The following is a 10,710-nucleotide window of genomic DNA, read 5'->3' on the forward strand; positions in this document are numbered from 1 at the left end:
TTTTTTTTTCATTTGAATATATATTTTATTTAGGATGCGGCACTAACAGCATGATGATAAACTGTCACAAATTTATACCAAGAAGCACACAATCTTTCAAATGTGGTGTTTTTCACAAGTAATTTAAGTTTAACATTATTGTTATTTGGTACTAGAATCAAAGACGACATTTAGATTCTTCAGCTTTAGAGCCTTTAGTAACATCAAAATGATTGTCTAGTCAGGCAGAAGAAAGAAACTCAAAAGCAGTTTCTTTTTCTTCTGCCAGTTCCTTTGCAGTCAGGTCCATCTTCTCACGTGAGAAATCATTAATAGTGAGACCTTCAACAATCTTCCAGGTCTTGTTCTTGATTGTAACAGGGAAGGAATACAGCAAATCATCAGGAACACCATAGGAATTGCCATCAGAGATAATGCCCATGGACACAAATTCTCCCTCTGGGGTTCCAAACCAGATGTCTCTGACGTGGTCACAGATGGCTTTTGCAGCAGACATCGCACTGGAGAGCTTTCGAGCTTTGATGACAGCAGCACCACGCTGCTGCACAGTGGTGATGAATTCTCCCTTGAGCCAGCTGTCATCTTTCAGAGCGTCATAAACACCAACTTCCTTTCCTTGCAGTTTCACCTTAGCGTGGCTGACATCTGGGTACTGAGTTGAGGAATGGTTTCCCCAGATAATGACATTCTTTACATCATCAGAAGTCACACCAAGTTTAAGAGCAATCTGAGCTTTAGCTTTAGCTCGGTTGTGATCCAGACGAGTCAAGCAACTGAAGTTCTCCTTGGGAATGGATGGTGGCGACTTGGCAGCTGTCAGGCAGTTGGTATTGGCTGGGTTCCCCACCACGATAACCTTAACTGACTTCTTGGCATACTTCTCCAAGGCTGCACCCTGGCATTTGAAGATTTTCACATTTGCTTTAAGTAAATCTTTCCTCTCCATGCCATCCCTTCTTGGCATGGAGCCCACAAGAATGGCCACATCCAGGTCTTTGAAGGCAACATCTTCTTTATCTGTTGCAATGACATCTTTCAGGAGGGGAAGGGCACAGTCTTGCAGTTCCATTAGGACACCATCTAGGACACCCATCATGGGTGTGATATCCAACAGCACAAGAATTATTGGCTGGTCTTTACCAAAGACAGATCCATTTCTAATACTGTACAGCAGGGAATATGCAATTTGACCAGCTGCTCCAGTCACAAGGACTCTGATTGGTTCAGACATGATTAAGAAGAGCGCGAACAATTCCAGCACCTGTAAAAAGAGCCTCAGGGAATCGGGTCACCTCTACTGCGGAATTCACAACTTTCATTTTTAATTCGTTCCCACAATTCTGGTTTATTTTTTTAATATATATAACTTTTTAACCTATTTACCATCACAGTGAGATGTCCAGTACATCAAATGCCATAATAACCCTTTAACCTGAACTTTTTGATACATATACCTGTGTTTCTCTTTTGCTTTTCTATTTTTTAATTTTTTTAGATTTTATTTTAGTTTAGTTTAGTTTATCCTTTTTTTTAAAATATTCATATAGAGTTAAGCTTCAAGGTAATCCCCTTCCCCAATCAATGCTATCCCTATAGATAAACCAGTTTTTAATCCCCCTTTATCTTAGGAAAGTTGAGTCCTTTAACAAAGATATCAAGCTATATCCAGGAAAAATCAAAATAACCTTTCTTGACCACTGAGAATTTAAAACCATTCCCCCATATTTTTCTTCCACCAATGTTTCTGTGTATTTGTTTTTGTTCTGGTAGTATATAAATCTTACACTTGAGGCTCTTTTTGATGAGGTTCTTTTGTTTGGTTTGGTTTTTATATATATATTTTTTTCTCTTGTCATCCACTTTTGGCAGTCTTTATGCTTCTCTGTTTTTGTTTGTATACTTCATAAATCTTACCTTGGGGCACATTTGGGCTTGGCCTTCTCTTTTATTTTATCTTTCTTCCCCCCACCTCTTTTTCTTTTCTTTTTTCTTTCTTTTGGGTGGGAACTCTTGACTGCTCAGAAGCTTTCCAGGGTGAACCTTGCCTGCACCAAGGTCAATACATTCAGCTACACATCCATTCAGCCATCTCTCACCAAAATGACTAGGAGGAAGAATGCCCAACAGAAGAAAAATTCAGAGGATGGGCTTTCTGCAACAGAGCTAATGAGTATGGACATAGACAATATGTCAGAAAGGGAATTCAGGCTAACAATTATCCAGGTAGTAGCTAAGTTGGAGAAAGCCATGGATGACAAAATGGAATTGATTAGGGCAGAAGTGAAAGCCACCAGTGATGATGTTCACAATGTTCTCAATGAGTTCCAATCTAATCTAAATTCTCTCAAAGCTAGGGTAACTGGGACAGAAGATAGAATTAGTGATCTGGAGGACAAACAGATAGAGAAAAAGGATCAGGAGGAAGCCTGGAACAAACAGCTTAGTAGCCATGAAAACAGAATTAGGGAAATAAATGACACCATGAAACATTCCAATGTCAGAATTATTGGAATCCTTGAGTGGGGAGAAGAAAGAAAGAAGACTAGAAGATTTAGTTGAACAAATTCTCCATGAAAATTTTCCCATTCTTGTGAATGGAACCAGCGTTCATGTACTAGAAGCATAACAGTCTCCCCTCAAGATCATAGAATCTAGAAAGACCTCAAGACACCTGATATTGAAAATGATGAATCATAATTGTAGACAAGTGCTCTTGAAAGTAGCTAGGACAAAGAAATTTCTTATGTTCAGAGGAAAGCCCATCAGAATAACATCATACCTGTCCACAGAAACCTGGGAAGCCAGAAAGGGCTAGCAAGAAGTATTCAAGGCACTAAATGAGAAGAAGATGCAGCCAAGAATACCTTCTCCAGCAAGACATGTTCAAAATGGATGGAGAGATTGAGAACTTCTAAGACTGGCAAGGTTTAAAAGAGTATTTGACCACCAAGCCAATGCTGCAGGAAATATTAAGAGGAGTTCTATAAAAGAGGAAAAATCCTAAGAATAGCATTGAACAGAAATATAGGGAGACAATCTATAGATATGAAGACTTCACAGGTAACATGATGTCAATAAAAACGTATCTCTCAATAATCACTCTCAATGTGAATGGCCTAAATGTGCCCGTAAAATGATACAGGGTTGCAGATTGGATAAAATGACAAGACCCATCCATATGTTGTCTACAAGAGACCCATTTCAAACCTAAGGATACACCCAGACTGAAAGTGGAGGGATGGAGAAGCATCTTTCATGCCAATGGGGCTCAAAAGAAGGCTAGGGTAGTGATTCTCATATCAGATAAATTAGATTTTAAACTAAAGACTGTAGTCAGAGATATAGAAGGACACTACATAATTCTTAAAGGGACTATCCACCAAGAAGATCTAACAATTGTAAATATTTATGCCCCCAATATGGGAGCAGCCAATTACATAAGAGAACTGTTAATCAAGATGAAGTGTCATATTGATATGAATACATTAATAGTAGGAGATCTTAACACGCCACTCTCAGTAATAGATCATACAAGCAGAAAATCAATAAAGAAACAAGAGCATTGAGTGGCACATTGGACCAGACGGACCTCATAGATATATACAGAACATTCCAACCTAAAACAACAGAATACTCATTCTTCTCAAGTGCACAAGGAACCTTCTCCAGAATACATCACATACTGGGTCACAAATCAGGGCTCAACTGATACCAAAAGATTGAGATTATTCCCTGCATATTCTCAGATCACAATGCTTTCAAACTGGAGCTCAACCACAAGGAAAAGTTTGGAATGAACTTAAACACCTGGAAGCTAAAGACCACCTTGCTTAAGAATGCTTGGATCAACCAGGAGATCAAGGAAGAACTTACATGGTTCACGAAAACAAATGAGAATGAAGACACTTCAGTCCAAAACCTATGGGATACAACAAAGTTGGTCCTAAGGGGGAAATAAATAGCCATCAAGCCTCCCTCAAAAAAAATGGAAAACCCCAGAATACACCAGCTGTCTCTACACCTTAAAGAGCTGGAGAATCAACAACAAATTAAGCCAACTCCACACACAAGAAGGGAAATGATCAAGATTAGAGCAGAGATCAATGAGATAGAAACTAGGGATAGAGTAGAACACAACAATGAAACTAGAAGCTGGTTTTTTGAAAGAATCTATATGATTGATAAACCATTGGCCACACTAATCCAAAAGAAAAGAAAGACGGCCCAAATTAATAAAATTATGAATGAAAAGGGAGAGATCACAGATAACACCAAGGAAATAGAAACAATCATCAGAAGTTATTATCAACAGTTATATGCCAATGAGTAAAGCAACCTAGATGAAATGGATGCATTCCTGGAAAACTATAAACTTCTAAAATTGAACCAGGAAGAAACTGACAATCTGAGTAGACTGATATCTAGTAACGAGATTGAAGCAGTGCTCAAAAACCTCCCAAAAAACAAGAGCCCAGGACTTGAAGGATTCCCTGGGGGAATTCTACCAAACTCTCAAAGAAGAAATAACACCTATTCTCCTGAAGCTGTTTCAAAAAATTGAAGCAGAAGGAAAACTTCCAGACTCTTTTTATGAAGCCAGCATTACCTTGATCCCAAAACCAGGCAAAGACTCCACCAAAAAGGAGAATTTCAGACTAATATCACTGATGAATATGGATGCTAAGATTCTCAACAAGATCCTAGCAAATGGGATCCAACAGCACATTAAAAAGATCATCCACCATGACCAGGTGGGATTCATCTCTCGGTTGCAAGAATGGTTCAACATTCACAAATCAATCAATGTGATAGAACAAATCAATAAGAGAAGAGAGAAGAACCACATGGTCCTCTCAATTGATTCAGAAAAAGCATTTTTAAAAATCCAGCATCTGTTCCTGATTAAAACACTTCAAAGTATAGGGATAGAGGGAACATTCCTGAACTTCATCAAATCTATCTATGAAAAACCCACAGCAAATATCATCCTCATTGGGAAAAAGCTCACAGCCTTCCTGTTGAGATCAGAAACAGGACAAGGATGCCCACTCTCACCACTCTTGTTCAACATAGTATTAGAAGTCCTAGCAACAGCAATCAGACAACAAAGAGAAATAAAACATATCCAATTTGGCAATGAAGAAGTCAAACTCTCTTCGCAGATGACATGATACTTTATATGGAAAACCCAAAAGGCTCCACCCCTAAACTACTAGAACTCATACAGCAATTCAGTAATGTGACAGGATACAAAGTCAATGTACAGAAATCAGTTGCTCTCTTATACACTAACAATGAAAACACAGAAAGGAAAATTAGAGAATTGATTCCATTTACTATAGCAACAAGAACCATAAGATATCTGAGAATAAACCTAATGAAAGAGGTAAAGGATCTCTACTCGAGGAACTACAGAACACTCAACACCCACCATGGGTCTCAAATTTACAATCATGAGATCTGGGGTCACAGTTCTACTGAAAGAGCCAGACAGCCCTCCCAATTTACCATGTTTATCCAAATATCTGAGGACAACTCTTATTATATACCCTTTTGAATTGTTTATATTTTCACATGCATTTATATTTATACAGGTTTGAAAATAAAATTTATGTTTAAAACCAATTTACAAAAAATTACATTATACCAAGAATATATAACTAGTACAATAGGAAGTATTTTAATATTCTGATCATAGCTCATTCATAAAATCTGCAGATAAGGAGATGATAATTTAAAAATGTTGCCACAATACTGGCAAAGTAGGTTAGTGTGACATAGACATTGCTTTTCTATTATACTTTACACAACTGTACTGACTCCCGTACGTTCTCCCATCCATGATTTGTTGTCCTCTGTGAGAGGTTGCAAAACAGGAGTTAGAGAAATCAACAGAATTTCCCTCCCCATGTCACCTAACTATCAATATTGTTAGGAAACATCAGTGAAAGAGCATTTTCTCTCACCATAATTTCTGGGCACTGAGAGCAATCACACTTGAGTTCTTACTATCAGAAAGCCAACTGATTTGTTTAACTGGTCAGGACATGAGCCATAATTTCCCCTCTGTTTCTGCTCCCAAGCCTACATGTTGAATATCAGCCCAAGTCTGCCACCTTATTCACTAGAAAAGAAAGGGCAGAGGTTCCTGGTCTCTCTCTTCCTTGCTCAGGTACATGTGTTTCTCCTCCTTTCTTCCCTTCCCTTCTTTCTCTACTAAAACCTGGTTTGGAGCTGAAGCTCTCCCATCACCTCTCCTGCCATACTCTGTCAGGAAGACTGGGCAGAGAGAGGCCATCTTCTCATGCACACTGTGTCTCTGAAAGTGTCATAGACACAGCAACACCCACCAGGGTGCCCTGAACAACTTGTGGGGCTGGAAGTTCACTGCAAGGATGAGCAAGAGACCACTTTATTGTTTTGTGGTTTTACCATGAAATTACTTATTTTCTGGCTGAAGCACTCTTGGCATCAAACTGTTCTCAGTGTCAGTTACTTCTGGTTCCTATGCTCTAGTCATTTGTATGATTTTTGTATAAATCAGACACTGATGGACAAACAACAGACTTCTTGAACCAGAGTGGATCAGGCAGCGACACTCAGCATCCAGGCCCCTCTTCCGCTCAGAGTTTGCGCTCAGCTCCCCCTGCAGTCCCTGTCACTGTGTCAGCCATCGCACAGTAGTACACAGCTGAATCTGAGGCTTGCACTGAGCCTTTCTCCAAGTGGAAGGAGTTGGATTTGCTGTCGTAGGTGGCTTCAAATCCTTTGTTGCTTCCCTTCTCCTTGTCCCTCAAGGCTTTCAGGAGGAGCTCTATTCCTTCTCCTGGATACTGGACATACCAGAAAAGAGTGGGGTAACTTGTTGTTGTATAAGTACAGTTGATAGTCAGGGAAGCCTCTTCTGAGAGGGTCACTTGGCTCTTCATCTGAGTCACTGAGTCTCCATGGGTTTGTCCTGAGGGAAAATAAAAGAGACATGTGTCACCTTACATATAAAGTTCTTCAAGAAATTACAGTTAAACAATTTGCTGACACAATGGAAGAAAGAAGCCAAATTTAAGAGGCATTTTACTTACCAAGCATTAAGAGTACCACAGTCACAAAGCCTGGAGAACACTTCATCTCTGGAGTATCACTTAAATAATGTTCTTCATTCCTACCATGAAGAAAGGTTGGAGTGACAGAGAAATGATCAGTGGAAGCCTACATTTCACACAGGAAATGTGATTGTGGTAGGAAGCTGCACCCCCTGGTGGACTGAAATGCATGCATGTTGGCCAGAATCTGCCCCAAGTCAGCCATCTGTTTCATCCCTGACTTCATGAGGCACATGTCAGGCTGCAGGTGGCCCTTGGAAGTCTGAACAACAGCAATCCTGACCTCTCGGGTCTATTTTGTTCTTAATACTCTACCTGATATGGAAATTCTTTAACACACATCCCAGGGAATTTCTGTAGCTGAGAAGATACCCATTGTCTTGAGCATTTTAGAACAGTTTTTGTTTTTTTTAATATTTTTATATATCCGTTCAGAGCCAGCCAATAATGCAATAGAATGTCATAAAAGGGTTTTAACTTGAAATCTAAGGAAGTAATAAGAATTCACATCCTTATTGTTCACTTTTCAGATCTCCACCCCACATGTGGAACAAGGACTGTCATTCATAACATGCTCACTGATATCTGCTAAATTAAACAAAAATAATAATTAAATAGCTTTTGATTGAGGAATCACTACTACTAGAATACAATATTCCCTCAGTCCTAAATTGTACCAGTTGTAAGGCATGCAATATTTTTAATTAAAGCTTGTTAGGATGAAAAACTCACATTACCTTGTCAATATTCAAATATCCCTGCAAAATCATTTCAAAAATGAAAAATATTAACCTTAGCCAGAAAAAAATCATAATCACAGTTATCTAATTCCTATAGAAATTATCTGAGATCAATACCTTATTCCACAATTTCAATGATTCTAATATAACTAGTACATGTGAATCAGGCAACAAGTATCAATCATATATTAGGTGGATATCTAGCCTCAACGATGCTTTTCACTGTTGCTGTGTGTATCATTATGTTGCCATATGTTAATCAAATAATTTTCCTCCACAGGGAAGGGAACCTTGAACATGTGGATTTGCACCAAATGCCTGGAGCATGATTTAGGATTGCGTTCTCCCCATCTTTTCAAATTGTTAAAGACATAACAGCTTATATCCACACAGTAGCTGATAGTAAAACCAATGTACCAGTGATTTAAAATTACACATATTATGGGGCGCCTGGATGGCTCAGTTGGCTAAAGCCTCTGCCTTCGGCTCAGGTCATGATCCCAAAGTTCTGGGATGGAGCCCTGCGTCAGGCTCTCTGCTCAGCAGGGAGCCTACGTCCTCCTCTCTCTCTCTCTCTGCCTGCCTCTCTGCCTAGTTGTGATCTCTGTCTGTCAAATAAATAAATAAAATTAAAAAAAATAAAAATAAATTGCACATATTATGATCCCACCAATAACTCCAAGACTTATATTTTGCAGGATTGGGACCCACAAGTTTATAATTTTTTAAACTTTTTAAAAACTCCCCACCATGGTTTTGTCATACCCAGTCCCAAAGCAGTTTGTGAGATTTCATTTGTGATAACTGCACTCCAACAAAGATGGTCATCAAATATCAGAGAAGAAGGTCTGGAGTCTGCATGGGAAAACATCCCTGTGACTAAACAAATTTTTAAAAGCTGGTCTTTTTCTACAATACACCAAAGACAAAAACAAGCACTTCCTTAGCTCCCATTTTATGATCATTTATTTTTTAAAACAAAACAAAGTAAAATCACTTCTAAGGATAATCAGAATTAAAGTTCTGGAGAGGGAAACATCTTCAGTAAAGCACTATGAACATTATCTCCAGACACATAGAGGAAGTTTAGCACAGGCTGTTTCCTGCAGGTGGAAACACGCCTCCTTCCCACAATATCCACAAAACTGCCTCTATCCCCTGTTTTAGATCATAGAGGAGGCACATTTCCACAGGGCCTCTTCCTACCTAGCCATATGGAAGCCATGACCACCTTCAGAAGTCTGGAGAGCAATATGTTCAAGTTCTCCAATGAGATGGAAAATGTCTTCTTCTTCTTCAATATAAGGGCTTGGCATTGTGAGGGGAGCCTGACAGGGGAGGGAAGGATTGCTGGGTATCTGCTGCTGTGGCCCCAGAATAGGAAACAGGAGTTTCCTGGTGTAGCAAGTGTGTGGGTCATGTCATAATTCTCATGTCCCAGTGAGAGTCTCACTACCCTACATCCTTTTGCATTCAATAACCCTTAACTTGGAAACAATTATATCTGAAAAAGAATGAGTAAAATTTTATATTGAAATGAGGATTGATGGTTTAACTATGCTATGTTCAATCATTGCATCTGTGATGAATATGGGTGGGTGGCCCTTAATTAAAAATACTCCATGTGTGGCGCTGGGTGACTCGGTGGGTTAAAGCCTCTTCCTTTGACTCAGTTCATGATCCCAGGGTCCTGGTATCGAGCCTAACATCAGGCTCTCTGCTCTGCAGGGAGCCTTCTCCCTACCACCACCTACTTCTTCTTACTTGTGATGTCTGTCGAATATATAAATAAAATCTTCAAAAAAAATACTCCATGTAGTTGATTATGAAAACAACATATGATTGAGAGTCATGTTTCCTCACATTACATATGCTGCTCTCTCACCTAAGGTAGAAATAAATCACACTGTGAGAAGAAGGCAAAGTGTTTAGACATTCATTGTAACTCGTTCAAGGTACCTGTTGTTATGCCAGTGTTTCTCCTCACTACTCATATCTGTTCAGATGCCTATGTTGAGGCCAAAAGCAGAAAAATCTAATCATTCTTTGCTGAAGAGTTCAGGTTGCAGCCCCCAGACAATAGACCTGTCATTGAGGTCTTCTCCTTATTGTTCAGTTTCCACAGCTCAGCTCTGTTCAGAAAGGCCAGAATAGACACCAGAGTTTGGTCATTAGGTTATCAATCCTTTGAATTTATGTTTTTCCCTTACCTCAGCTAAACACAGTAAGCTTCCATGTTCGTATTTTCAGTTCTAAAGGGAATATACTCTAGGTTACCCCATACTCCTCCACAGAATTGTTGATCATATAATAATTGATTGTAATAGAACTTTCTCTGTGTACATATGTTAAAAGTAAGGCTGTGCCCTAATGATATTCCTCCACATCATAGCAAACAGCAAATATCCATTGCCTATCATTGTCTGTCTCTTGATTATAGTAGCCAAGGCTTAACATCTTTGCCTCAACACCACTGTAGCCCCAGCTAAATTGGTTGAAGCATCGTCAGAACTTGTGTTGTGTATGTCTGCATGAAGTACGATGGAACCACGTACAGGGAAAACTGGTCTCCTCTCTAAGGGATAGACTATAACTATCTAAAAACGCCCAACTAGCTGAGTAAATGGGAAATACTAATCTCTCCTTCTATCATTCAACTTTAATATATTTCTCAATGAAAGGAATCTCACAATTGTGCTTCTGTCATTCACGAAGTGCCCATGTGCTGGACAGATCTTTTGGATACTCTGGCATCAAATTCTGAATTAACAGATTTTTAAAAAATAATTTTATGTTAAACATTGAAGAAGACAATACCAGCCTGGTCATGAAATTAGTACTCTAGACTGCTTTATAAAACCCAGTCTCTT

The 10,710-nt window shown here is 39.1% G+C and overlaps 1 pseudogene and 1 gene segment (V, D, J or C); both read right to left on the minus strand.

Moving 5' to 3' along the window:
• LOC309867497 (malate dehydrogenase, cytoplasmic pseudogene) lies at positions 1-1,316 on the minus strand (annotated as a pseudogene). The gene has a single exon. The product of its transcript is annotated as a malate dehydrogenase, cytoplasmic pseudogene (transcript).
• A 435-nt stretch (positions 1,317-1,751) lies between these two features.
• LOC309866789 (T cell receptor alpha variable 9-2-like) lies at positions 1,752-9,156 on the minus strand. The segment is given in 3 exons: positions 9,047-9,156; positions 7,080-7,159; positions 1,752-6,958 (listed from the first exon to the last, which is right to left on the minus strand).
• Between the last annotated feature and the right edge of the window lie 1,554 nt (positions 9,157-10,710).

The sequence above is a fragment of the Mustela nivalis genome, assembly GCF_964662115.1.
Source record: "Mustela nivalis genome assembly, chromosome: 6".
Taxonomy (NCBI): Eukaryota; Metazoa; Chordata; class Mammalia; order Carnivora; family Mustelidae; genus Mustela; species Mustela nivalis.